The sequence below is a fragment of the Balaenoptera borealis genome (genome assembly GCF_965194805.1).
Source record: "Balaenoptera borealis genome assembly, chromosome: 3".
Taxonomy (NCBI): domain Eukaryota; kingdom Metazoa; phylum Chordata; class Mammalia; order Artiodactyla; family Balaenopteridae; genus Balaenoptera; species Balaenoptera borealis.
Window position 1 is genome coordinate 60,056,929 of NC_138866.1, and position 14,115 is coordinate 60,071,043.

General features: G+C 38.7%; 1 long non-coding RNA gene across 1 annotated transcript in view; it reads right to left on the bottom strand.

Moving 5' to 3' along the window:
* The window catches only part of LOC309625126, a 47,919-nt gene extending 36,575 nt beyond the window's left edge, over positions 1-11,344 (bottom strand). The window contains exon 1 of the long non-coding RNA XR_014242331.1: positions 29-11,344. This is a non-coding gene — a long non-coding RNA (uncharacterized lncRNA). The remainder of the gene's footprint in view (positions 1-28) is intronic.
* Positions 11,345-14,115: the final 2,771 nt, after the last annotated feature.

Below are 14,115 nucleotides of genomic sequence, written 5' to 3' on the forward strand. Positions count from 1 at the left end.
AACCCAGGGGAGACTGAACCAGACCTACCTGCTAGTGTTGGAGGATCTCCTGCAGAGGCAGGGGGGCAGCTGTGGCTCACCGTGGGGACAAGGACACTGGCAGCAGAAGTTCTGGGAAGTACTCATTGGTGTGAGCCCTCCTGGAGTCCGCCATTAGCCCCAGCAAAGAGCCTGTAAGCTCCAGTGCTGGGTGGACTCAGGCCAAACAACCAACAGGGAAGGAACTCAGCCCCACCCATCAGCAGATGAGCAGATTAAAGTTTTACTAAGCTCTGCCCACCAGAGCAACACCCAGTTCTACCCACCACCACTCCCTCCCATCAGGAAGCTTGCATAAGCCTCTTAGATAGCCTCATCCACCAGAGGGCAGACAGCAGAAGCAAGAACTACAGTCTTGCAACCTACAGAACAAAAACCACAATCACAAAAAGATAGATAAATGAAAAGGCAGAGGACTATGTCCCAGATGAAGGAACAACATAAAACCCCAGAGAAACAATTAAATGAAGTGGAGATAGGCAACCTTCCAGAAAAACAATTCAGAATAATCATAGTGAAGATGATCTAGGATCTCGGAAAAAGAATGGAGGCAAAGATCGAGAAGATGCAAGAAATGTTTAACAAAGACCTAGAAGAATTAAAGAACAAACAGAGATGAACAAAACAATAACTGAAATGAAAAATACACTAGAAGGAATCAATAGCAGAATAACTGAGGCAGAAGAATGGATAAGTGATCTGGAAGACAGAATGGTGGAAATCACTGCCGCAGAACAAAGAAAAAAGAATGAAAGAAAATGAAGACAGCGTAAGAGACCTCTGGTGGGACAACATTAAACACACCAATATTTGCATTATAGGGGTCCCAGAAGAAGAAGAGAGAGATGAAGGACCTGAGAATATATTTGAAGAGATTATAGTCAAAAATTTCCCTAACATGGGAAAAGAAATAGCCACTCAAGTCCAGGAAGCACAGAGAGTCCCAGGCAGGATAAACCCAAGGAGAAACACGCTGAGACACATAGTAATCAAATTGACAAACATTAAAGACAAAGAAAAATTATCAAAAGCAACAAGGGAAAAACGACACATAACATACAAGGGAACTCCCATAGGTTAACAGCTGATTTCTCAGCAGAAACTCTGCAAGCCAGAAGAGAGTGTCATGATGTATTTAAAGTGATGAAAGGGAAGAACCTAAAACCAAGAATACTCTAAACAGCAAGGATCTCATTCAGGTTCCACAGAGAAATCAAAAGCTTTACAGACAAGCAAAAGCTAAGAGAATTCAGCACGACCAAGCCAGCTCTATAACAAATACTAAAGGAACTTCTCTAAGTGGGAAACACAAGTGAAGAAAAGGAGCTACAAAAACAAACCCAAAACAATTAAGAAAATGATAATAGGAACATACATATTGATAATTACCTTAAATGTGAATGGATTAAATGCTCCAAACAAAAGACAGAGACTGGCTGAATGGATACAAAAACAAGACCCATATATATGCTGTCTACAAAAGAACCACTTCAGACCTAGGGACACATACAGTCTGAAAGTGAGGGGATAGAAAAAGATATTCCATGCAAATGGAAATGAAAAGAAAGCTGGAGTAGCAATACTCATATCAGATAAGATAGACTTTAAAATAAAGAATGTTACAAGAGACAAGGAAGGACACTACATAATGATCAAGGGATCAGTCCAAGAATAAGATATAACAATTGTAAATATATATGCACCCAACATAGGAGGAGCACCTCAATACATAAGGCAAATGCTAACAGCTATAAAAGAGGAAATTGAAAGTAACACAATAACAGTGAGGGACTTTAACACCTCACTTACACCAATGGACAGATCATCCAGACAGAAAATTAATAAGGAAACAAAAGCTTTAAATGACAGAATAGACCAGATAGATTTAATTGATACTTATAGGACATTCCACCCAAAAACAGAAGATCACACTTTCTTCTCAAGTGCACATGGAACATTCTCCAGGATAGATCACATATTGAGTCATAAATCAAACCTCCATGAATTTAAGAATATTGAAATCGTATCAAGCATCTTTTCCAAATAAATTACAGGGAAAAAAGTGTAAAAAACACAAAGAGATGGAGGATAAACAATACACTACTAAATAACCAAGAGATCACTGAAGAAATCAAAGAGGAAATCAAAAAGATCCTACAGACAAATGACAACGAAAACAAGACAATCCAAAACCTATGGGATGCAGCAAAAGCAGTTCTAAGAGGGAAGTTTATAGCAATACAATCCTACCTTAAGAAACAAGAAAAATCTCAAATGAACAATCTAACCTTACACCTAAAGGAACTAGAGGAAAAAGAACAAACAAACCCAAAGTTAGCAGAAGGAAAGAAATCAAAGAGCAGAGCAGAAATAAATGAAATTTAAAAAAAGAGAACAATAGCAAAGATCAGTAAAACTAAAAGCTGGTTCTTCAAGAAGATAAACACAATTGATAAAGGTTTAGCCAGACTCATCAAGAAAAGGAGGGAGAGGACTCAAATCAATAAAATTGAAATGAAAAAGGAGAAGTCACAACAGACACCACAGAAATACAAAGAATCCTAAGAGACTACTACAAGCAACTCTATGCCAATAAAATGGACAACCTGGAAGAAATGGACAAATTCTTAGAAAGGTATAACCTTCCAAGACTGAACCAGGAAGAAATAGAAAACATGAACAGAGAAATCACAAGTAATGAGATTGAAACTGTGATTAAACATCTTCCAACAAACAGAAGTCTAGGAACAGATGCCTTCACAGGTGAATTCTATCAAACATTTAGAGAAGAGCTAACACCCATCCTCCTCAAAGTCTTCCAAAAAATTGCAGATGAAGGAGCACTCCCAAACTCATTCTACGAGGCCACCATCACCCTGGTACCAAAACAAGACAAAGATACTACAAAAAAAGAAAATTACACACCAACATCATTGATGAACATAGATGCAAAAATCCTCCACAAAATCCTAGCAAACAGAATCCACCAGCACATTAAGAAGATCATATACCATGATCAAATGGGATTTATCCCAGGGATGCAAGGATTCTTCAATATATGCAAATCAATCAATGTGATACACCATATTAACAAACTGAAGAATAAAAACCATATGATCATCTCAATAGATGAAGAAAAAGCTTTTGACAAAATTCAACACCCATTTATGATAAAAACTCTCCAGAAAGTGGGCATAGAGGGAACCCACCTCAACATAATAAAGGCAATATATGACACACCCCCAGCAAACATCATTCTCAATGGTGAAAAAGTGAAACCATTTCCTCTAAGATTAGGAGCAAGACAAGGATGTACACTCTCACCACTATTATTCACATAGTTTTGGAAGTCGTAGCTACGGCAATAAGAGAAGAAAAAGAGATAAAAGGAATGTGAATTGGAAAAGAAGTAAAACTGTCACTGTTTGCAGATGACATGATACTATACATAGAAAATCCTAAAGATGCCACCAGAAAACTACTAGAGCTAATCAATGAATTTGGTAAAGTTGCAGGATACAAAATTAAGGCACAGAAATCTCTTGCATTCCTATACACTAATGATGAAAAATCTGAAAGAGATATTAAGGAAACACTACCATTTACCATTGCAACAAAGAGAATAAAATACCTAGGAATAAGCCTACCTAAGGAGACAAAAGACCTGTACTCAGAAAAGTATAAGACACTGATGAAAGAAATCAAAGATGGCACAAACAGTTGGAGAGATATACCATGTTATTGGAAGAATCAATATTGTGAAAATGACTATACTACCCAAAGCCATCTACAGATTCAGTGCAATCCCTATCAAATTACCAATGGCATTTTTTACAGAACTAGAACAAAAAAATCTTAAAATTTGTATGGAGACACCAAAGATCCTGAATAGCCAAAGCAATCTTGAGGGAAAAAAACGGAGCTGGAGGAATCAGATTCCCTGACTTCGGACTACACTACAAAGCTACAGTAATCAAGACAATATGGTACTGGCACAAAAACAGAAATAGAGATCAATGGAACAGGATAGAAATCCCAGAGATGAACCCACACACCTATGGTCACCTAATCTATGACAAAGGAGGCAAGGATATACAATGGAGAAAAGACAGTCTCTTCAATAAGTGGTGCTGGGAAAACTGGACACCTACATGTAAAAGAATGAAATTAGAACATTCCCTAACACCATACACAAAAACTCAAAATGGATTAAAGACCTAAATGTAAGACCAGACACTATAAAACTCTTAGAGGAAAACATAGAAAGAACACTCTATGACATAAATCACAGCAAGATCCTTTTTGACCCACCTCCTTGAGAAATGGAAATAAAAACAAAAATTAAAAAATGGGACCGAATGAAACTTAAAAACTTTTGCACAGCAAAGGAAACTGTAAATAAGATGAAAAGACAACCCTCAAAATGGGAGAAAATATTTGCAAACAAATCAACAGACAAAGGATTAATCTCCAAAATATATAAAAGCTCATACATCTCAATATCAAAAAAACAAACAACCCAATCAAAAAATGGGCAGAAGACCCAAGTAGACATTTCTCCAAAAAAGGCATACCGATGGCCAAAATGCACATGAAAAGCTGCTCAACATCACTAATTATTAGAGAAATGCAAAACAAAACCTCACACCAGTCAGAATGGCCATCATCAAAAAATCTAAAAGCAATAAATGCTGGAGAGGGTGTGGAGAAAATGAACTCTTGTACTGTTTGTGGGAATGTAAATTGATACAGCCACTATGGAGAACAGCATGGAGGTTCCTTAAAAAACTAAAAATAGAATTACCATATGACCCAGCAATTCCATTACTGAGCATATACCCAGAGAAAACCATAATTCAAAAAGACAGATGCACCCCAATGTTCATTGCAGCACTGTTTACAATAGCCAGGTCATGGAAGCAATCTAAGTGTCCATCAACAGAGGAATGGCTAAAGAAGATGTGGTACCTATATACAATGGGTATCACTCAGCCATAAAAAGGAACGAAATTGGGTCATTTGTAGAGACGTGGATGGACCTAGAGACTGTCATACAGAGTGAAGTAAGTCAGAAGGAGAAAAACAAATATCATATATTAACGCATCTATGTGGAATCTAGAAAAATGGTACATATGAGCCAGTTTGCAAGACAGAAATAGAGACACAGATGTAGAGACAAATGTATGGACACCAAGGGAGGAAAGCGGGGGCGGGAGTGGTGGGTGGGATGAATTGGGAGATTGGGTTTGACATATATACACTTATATGTATTCAGTAGATACCTAGTAAGAACTTGCTGTATAGCACAGGGAACTCCACTTCACTGTACAGTAGAAACTAACACAACATTGTAAAACAACTATACCCCAATAAAACAAAAACAAATTCATATGCAGAAATACAATATAAATATTTTTATAAATGTGCATATGTAAATATGCACAGAGATTATGCATCAGAATGTTTGTTTTGAGAACAATAGAAAAATAGTTTGTTGAAGTCTTATAAAACCTACTTTTTAATAGCCAACCTTGGAAAGGTAGTGTCAGCACTCTTTGAAAGTCTAAAAATATTGCTACTGCTATTAAATAAACATGTTCAAAAATTAAAAAAAAAAGAATCCGCCTGCTTATGCAGGGGACATGGGTTCGATTCCTGGTCGGGGAAGATCCCACATGCCACGGAGCAACTAAGCCCATGCGCCACAACTACTGAGCCTGCACTCTAGAGCCCTCAAGCCACAACTACTGAAGCCCGCATGCCCTAGAGCCCGCATGCCATAACTACTGAGCCCACACACCACAACTACTGAAGCCTACACGCCTAGAGCCAGTGCTCCACAACAAGAGAAGCCACTATAATGAGAAGCCCGTGCACTGCAACAAAGGGTAACCCCCGCTCACTGCAACTAGAGAAAGCCCACATGCAGCAACAAAGACCCAACGCAGCCAAAAATAAATAAAAATTATTAAAAAGAAAAATCAGTGTATATAAATATAATAGGTGGTTTTTATTTCTCTAAACCACCAGGCCCCTTTGGTATTTTAACTTTACTAGGAAAATTCAGTTGAGTCCCTTAAAACAATAAAAACTCATTTATATATGTGGACAAAGGAGACAAGGACAACTTGCAGGGGCATATAAACTAGAAGACGTTTGAAAAATCTGGCCTTATGAGATTATAAATATGGTATAAATAATAAATGTGCTGATTTAGTCTGATTCTGTGTTAAGAGATGCACTCTGAATTTCAAAGGCAGATGCTTTTTTTTATTTTAATTCAGAGAAATGACTTAGGGATTCTTCCCAAAATTCTAAATATCAGACAAGTCCTTCCTGCCGTACTGACATTCTCTATTAAAAGTGAGTAAGTATTACTGCCAAAAATTGAGAAAGTAATTCCTTTTGAAGAAGCAGTGTAGGTAGGTGGTAGAGAGATGATGGGTATATATCAGGAAAACAGACATCACAATAGACAGCATAGGGCCGAGGTACGCCAACTGCATGGAATGAGATGATTCCCTATTGTGGAAAGTCTAGCTTTCCAGTAATGGAGGTTAGTGGGTGGTTCCACTATAATTGGGAAAGAACAGAAAGATTTCTCGTATTGAAAGTTGTTTCAAGGGAATTTTTTAAATACTAGGTGAATATAATTTTCAACCTGTAATAACTGTTTCTTTTATTGTATCTAAGGCATTATATCCTCTGGTAATTATAATTTTAAGCAAGTTAAACAGCAGTTAAAAGAGATAAGGGAGGGAGTTCCCTGGTGGCCTAGTGGTTAGGATTCTGGGCTTTCACTGCCATGGCCCGGGTTCAACCCCCAGTCAGGGAACTGAGATTCCGCAAGCCACACAGTGTGGCCAAAAAAAAAAAAGGAAAAAAGAAAGTGAGATACGATTTAAACATAATGCAAAGAAAAAATATTTCCTCCTCATCTTCAGGTTGGGAAGAAACTGAAGCAATTACCTGAGAAGAGGTTGTATATCTATAAATTAAAGGGAATTTCCTAATGGTGAAATTCAAGCTAAACCCAATTTTAGCTAAAGAGTATCTTGATTGTTATCCTAATGAGTCTCAGGTGGAGATAGTTGTTGCCAAATTCAGTAGTTCCTAGTATTTGGCTTTCCTTGTTTAAGACTTCAGAATATTTGAAATTAATAAAAGGTATTAGTACAGTATACCCCTGATGACTATTTAAGATAGAGTGTGGAAATTCACCAAAAGCTTTGCAGGCTTGGAATTAAGCCCTCAGAGTATGTTAGTGGAAAGAAGAAAAAAAGCAATTCTCTCTCTCGCCATGTCAATGGAGGATATGTTTTCCAGATTCTTCTTGTGTCCAGCACTAATAAGAGGGAGCTCCACTTGAATTCCTTTGAGAGCATACACAGTTTAAATCTGGGCTCATGTTTAAGTTGTCTGCTTTATACTCAGAGAACTAAAAGATTTACACCTTGAGGCTAGCTTTCGTCCAGTTGCTTTGAAAGGAGAGCACGTTAGCGCATTGAACTCTGTGAGCAGTGTCTGATGTAATGAATGGACGATTTAACATGGGATTAACACTTTCCTCACAAAAATACCTCCAGTGTGTACAGACCAAGGTCTCAAAACAAAGGCAGCTAGCCTCCACAGGCAACCAGACATTCTGATTGGTCAAATAAAGCCAGTGTTTATTATTTTTATTATGAAAGGGAAAATCATGGTTCTGACCAGCCTCTAGCAATAAAACAGGACCCACGAGCTTCCTTTATTAGCTTTTGATATTAATCAGACAACCTGCTTATTGCTATTCTAGTTGCTCTGGAGGGTACAGATTCAGTCCCAAGTATTCAAGACTTCAAGAAATGCAGTTGGGAAACCAGGACTATCACACAGGAAACAACAGCAAATAATATGAGGCGGTATGTTCATATAGCAAAGGCTTCTGGTTCTGTTAGAGAGAAATAAGAAGCCACGTAGAATTTTTCAAATTGAGAGCAGGCGTGGGGAGAGGAAGGTGACCTAAGTGGATCTGTGCTTTGCGATAACCTTGGAGGGAGTGTGGAGGGCAGAGTGTAACAGGAGTAGAGACCAGGAGCCTGGTTTGGAGGCTGTTACAAGAGTCTAGGTGATGTAAAGCAGAGGTAGTGGGAACAGAAAGAGCACAAAGGATGCATTCAAGAGACATGTCTAAGGTGGAAAGAGTAACCAATTGTTCATGGAAGAGAGAAAGAGGAAGGTTCAAGGATATCTGTGGTTTCTCCTTTGGAGAAGGATGTTAACCTGAAATAGGTGGTTTTGGGAATTTTGGCATGAAACGGTGATAACTTCGGTCCAAAAACAGGATGCTTTTGATGTTAGAAAACTCAGGTAAATATCGTGACTGTAGGTCAGACTTCTGATAGAACTCAGGGCTCCATTGACTACAGGTGATATACATATAAAATGGAAGTTGGTGCTGCCTACAGTGTTCTCACCACTCAACACCCCTGAAAAGGGAGCTCTAACATTCACACAGACTTGATGCTAAGCTACCATTCTCATTCACTCCTCCAGTAGGATTTGATCCTATTTCTACTTTCACTACACCTGCTCACCCTTGAACCTCAGTTTGAATGATGCATCCTCACCCTTCCAGGACCAGCAAGTCAAGCGTATGTTCTCTGAAATCCTCTTTTATAGCTCGCTATTACTTTTCTTCATAGCACTTAGCACACTTTGTAACTGTCCATCTGTTAATTTACTTATTGTCTTTCATGAGATCATAAATTCCTTTAAAGCAAAGACATGTTTCTATTTTATTCATCACTGTATTTCCAGTATGGGGCTCAGTGCCAAGGATGTGGGAAGTGCTCAGTAATATACATTGAATGAATGAATGAACTCTCCATTTCAGTTCCATTGCCTTTGATGCTTTGGGTACCGCATGGATGCTGTCTCCATGAGCAGAAATTTGATAGTCAGTTGTATGTGATTGGAGAGGAAGTTAAAGATAAAAGCATGATGGAAAAATATAAGTGGATTTAATGTCTCACCAGATACAGGAGACGAAGAAGGGAGATGTCAGTGACTCAAACCTGGGTGAATGGAAGCTTTCTCTCCCTCGTCTCATGCTCTCGGAGAATGCTACATTACAGGCCAGGAAAAAGTGCTTTATTTTGGCAGTTAAGTTGGAGTTGTACTCAAATTCAAAGTGCTGAATCGTATGATAATTCTATTTTTGATTCTTTGAAGAACCGCCGTACTGTTTTCCACAGCAGCAACATCATTTTGTATTACCACCAATAGTCTACAACTATGTGAATATGCTTAAGATTACTGAACTGTGTGCTTAAAAATAGTCATGATGGTAAATTTTATGACGTGTTTTTTACCAAATTTTAAAAAAATGTGAGGTGTTCATTGGGTGCCTACTGGTTTCCACTGAGCACGTTGGCAGCATCTCAGCTGACAGATTCCTTGTATGATACTGGAATCTGTAAACCCAAGTGTTTCAGTGGAGAGCCTGGGGGGGAGAAGACGGAGTGTTAGATAATAAACCCATTCTAACCTTATCGCTACCCTGAGTTTTCATCCAGATGGATTAAGTATTCTCATTGTTCATAAAAGCCTGAATATCAGTTTTATACTGACTATGAAGTAGTACGAAAAAAAATTAGGAAATTTAATATATTTTATTTGGCCTTCTTTCTAGCATTTACTATTTTGTTTTCATTAAGCCACCCCAAGCTGAACTTAAGATGATTTCATTTTCTTTCATCATTTGATCTCCCCTTCAAGCCTCCTGTGCTCTAATTATTAATATTGATGGGATGTCAGTAACTCAAAATACCCAAAGGATATTGGCCTCTAACACCTCTCTCATACTTCTGTGCTCTTTTAAAAGAATCCAGAGTATTCTCTTTAACAGTTTCAAAAACTGAAGAGAACAAATTTCCTGAATATAAACATAGTCTCAACAATAAAAATATTGTATTCATTCCCTGTTGACTAAAATATATATATTTTATAGATAAAGTATATATCTTTTATTTTATGTGTATCTATAAAATGTCTCAGATGGAGAAGATTTGGAGAGGGAAGACGGGAAGAACCTATTTGAGTCTGAGAATTAACAAAGGTAAATGTTATTTATTCCAAGAGAGAGGCCGGCAAATTGAATTCTTATCCCTCATCTTTAAAGAGGGAAAAGACAGAGCTAATATTCTATAACACGACGAGAGAGTCAGAAAAAGGCCAGTGGGGTTGCCCTCTCACTTCTGGGTTGATATCCCCAGGTGTAACAAAGTCGTGGTGTGTGTGTCTGAGCAAAAGGAGACCCAGCAGAGCCTCTACTGAATTCTCTCAGTACAGAGAGGGGGAGAGGATTTCCTGCTCTGCTGGTGAAGCCTTCTCTGTGCTGAAATCACCTTTCCTCACGGTCCTACCATTCCTCCAGGAGGCTCAGGAGTCAGTGGGGAGGGATTTACACAGCCTTTTCCCTGACCGAGAGTATTTCTGCTGGTTTTCCATGCCATTGGTCAGAAGACCCAGTAAGAGGCACACTGCACCCTCCCCCAGGTCTCCCCCTCCTCGTTCTGAAGGCACATTCAGATACTAACCCAAGAATGCTGCAGTTGTTCAAGACTACCCAGCTTGTAATGGACAGAGCATTTCTAAATCCCTTCCTGGCTCTCCACTTGCATCTCCTAGGACTCGGGGTGACCCTGCTAAACAGAAGACCAGGAAAACGATCATTCTCAAGAGGATTCCCCAGTGAGATTTCCAATTAGCAGCTGCCCAATTACACAGAGAGTGTGTGAGGAAGGGTTATTACTAAACAATGACATATTCACAAATACATTTAAAACTGTGAATTCCTATGCTAAATATGAGATAGTGAAAGAAAGTTGGTACAAAGTATTCTAATCTTCCAATAACTGTAAAGCCAAATCCACAGTAAGACCATTCACAAAAGATATAATTTAGCAAAAATATAATAATGATGATCTTCAGTATTTCATAGATGTGTGTGTGTGTTGTAACTATAGTGTAGCAAGCGGCACTCTCCCTCTCTCCCCACTATAATAAATCATGTCATATTATGTGAATTCGGTACAAAACAAAGAGGTAGAGTACCAAAAAGATATATGGCATCCAATTTTATTGAATAGACTTGCCTAAATCACTGCTATTTTAAAACAAAAATTCCTGATGCTAAATCTGAAGGTCAAAAATCTTCTGAAGGTATCAGATTTGAAATGCCATATAATAGTAAGAATAAATCACATTTCTGGAATAGACAAGCCAATATAGAATCTGTTGTGCAGGGGTGTGTGAATTTATCCGATACACAGACCTTAAAATAGGCCAGATAGTAAGTCTGGCTAATAATAATTTCAAGGTCCCTGCCTCTACAAGGTAAGGGCTAAGGTAACTGCTGATTATCCCTAGTACTTACAAAGTGATAACAGATAAGCCTAATAGGATTTGAATTTAAGTAGCTGTGATTCTTTTCCCTCCCTCTTCCAGCTCTGTGAAGTGGAAATTCTGTAGGCACCAATAGAAAAGGCACACTTTCAGACTTAAGGCATGCCCTGATGATCAAGCACACTTACCATACAAATCCTTCCAGACCAGATCAGAGCATGCAACTATGCACCACAGTAAGCTGTCCAGAGACCTAAATTAAAATGCTGGCCACTTTGTTATAATAAGAATTTCCTAAAACAGGAATAGTAGTACTTCTGATCAATTTATTAGGAGACACACTAACCAATGGGCCTGGAACTGCTGGCCCCATGGAATAATGATCTGATTCATGACAAAAAGCTAGAAAATTCCATGTGTTCAGTCATTAATATACAGCATTTTTGCTAAATCACTGGCACTTTATGCGTGTGCCTACACACACGTGAACCATGTGTGTGTGTTATTTCTTTAGTGCTTACTATAGACCAGCTACATTACTAGGGACCTGAGATAAATGCTGAAGAAAAGAGACATAACCGTTGCCTCCAAGAAAATCCAGTCTAGTGGAGCAGTGCTTCTCAAACTTTTAACATGCATTCAAATCACCTGGGGATCTCATTAGTATGCACTGTGTCTGGGGTAGTGCTGAGATTCTGTGTTCCTAACTACTCCCTTTTAATGCCAATGTTGCTGGCATTTGAGTAGTAAGGTACTGGAGGGCATAGATACTACATTCCACAAATAAACAATTATATGCTTACATTTGTGAAAAGTGATATGAAGGAAAAAGTGCAAGGATCCATGAGATCAAATAAAGTGGGGGACCCCATATATACTTCAGGGCTTGGTGAGGGGTTGTTTAAGCCATAAGCTGAAGGAGTTTAGAATGTGGCAGACTAAGTTATTGAGACCTACTGTAGTGAATGCCACATGCACCTTTGGTGTCTTTGTGTCTGAAGGTATTTTCCTGGACACCAGAGTATGCATGACCTAGCTCAGGAATTGCTGGAAGTGCCTAAGGCCAAATACCCTGGAGCTACTTGCTTGAGGGACAGGAGTTTGTAAATAAATACTGCAGCTTCCCCACCCATTGGTGGGACACATTTAGTTGGATTTCATAGATTCTCAGATGGTTCCCTGCAATATTGGCCCCCAGTTTCCCATAGCTATAACTCATATTAACTTCCCTGTCTCATTCCTTGCCAATGACTTCTGCCTCTCCTCCAAATAAATTAGTAGCTCCCAAATCCTTGTCTCAGGGTTTGCTTTTGAGGGAACCCAAATTAAGAAATCAACCCTTTCAAAGAGGACAACAAACAGTGATGAAATATACATGCACTCGTCCATGTCTATATGTGTACATACACACACACACACACACACACACACAACTAGGTTGAAGTCTAAGGGGGAAGAAAGAACACAGAAACCTAAAATGAGCACTGAGACTACTTACTTTTGAGCTTGGATATTTGCCACCAATCCTGTTGATCTTGAACTTTTGTTTTTATAGCCTCATGGGGCGAGAAGAACAAATGTCTAAACCTGACCCCACCCCAGGAAACCTCCTACCAATCAGCTGAGCTACATCCTCAATGTCAGGGTAAACTAGAAGTAAAACTATCTCTCCTAATCTCAGAGAACAGCAACAGATGTTACCTTGGGATTGAACAGAGCAGGGAGGAAATACCCTAAAGAAGTAACCATAAGCTGACCCTGTTTCCTGACTCAGATGGTGGCTTCATGGTTATTTGTAAAACTGTACGTAAGTATTTATGTACACTTCTATACGTACATTTTACTCCACAATTTTTAAAGATGTAATTTAAAAAAAATCTAACAGACAAGAGAGGAATGATTTTGGTAAAGGGAAATCGTGTAAGAATTATGAGATGTTTTGGAGGAACAGAGAACAGGCCAGTGTGGCTGGACCATAATCAACAAGGGGGAGAATGGTGGTGGATTCAATGATACATTCATTTACTCACTTGTGACAAGCCCTACCTTATGGAGCTTACATTGAGTGAGAGACAGGCAAGACAATCAAATAAATGAACATGATAATTGCTATGAAGGAAAAAAAAAAACACGTTGGTATCATAGAAAGAGACTGGGGCTAGAGAGTTATTGGTGGGGAAATGGAGATTGGGTTGCCTTGAAAGATCTCACTTAGGTGCTGGCAACTGAACTGAGACCAGAGAGACAAGAGGATAAACTAGGAAGAGGCATGGGAGCCAATACTTTGTAGTTCTCAGTAAGGATTTGAGCTTTATTTTAGGAGCAATGGAGGTATATGCAGAAGAGAGACATAATCAGACTAAGGTTCTTGAAGATCTTCCTGATGAGTCTATGAAGAATTGATTCCATGGGGTCCAGAATGATGCAGGCAGAACAGTGAGAAGACATTTGACAGGCGCCGACTAGGATGATCAAAGTGAAACATAAAACTACATCTATTCAAAGTACACTTTAGACTTAGAATTGAATATTCCTTACATATAACTCTGATAGAGACTCTGCCCCCAGAAGAAAATCACTAATCACTGGGTCCTATCTTTTTGGCTACAATGATTGAGCAAATGACTGGCATATTACTGAAGCTTGATCAATCAGAATCTTTTCTTGGGGTTTTGCTCTGGAGCTAG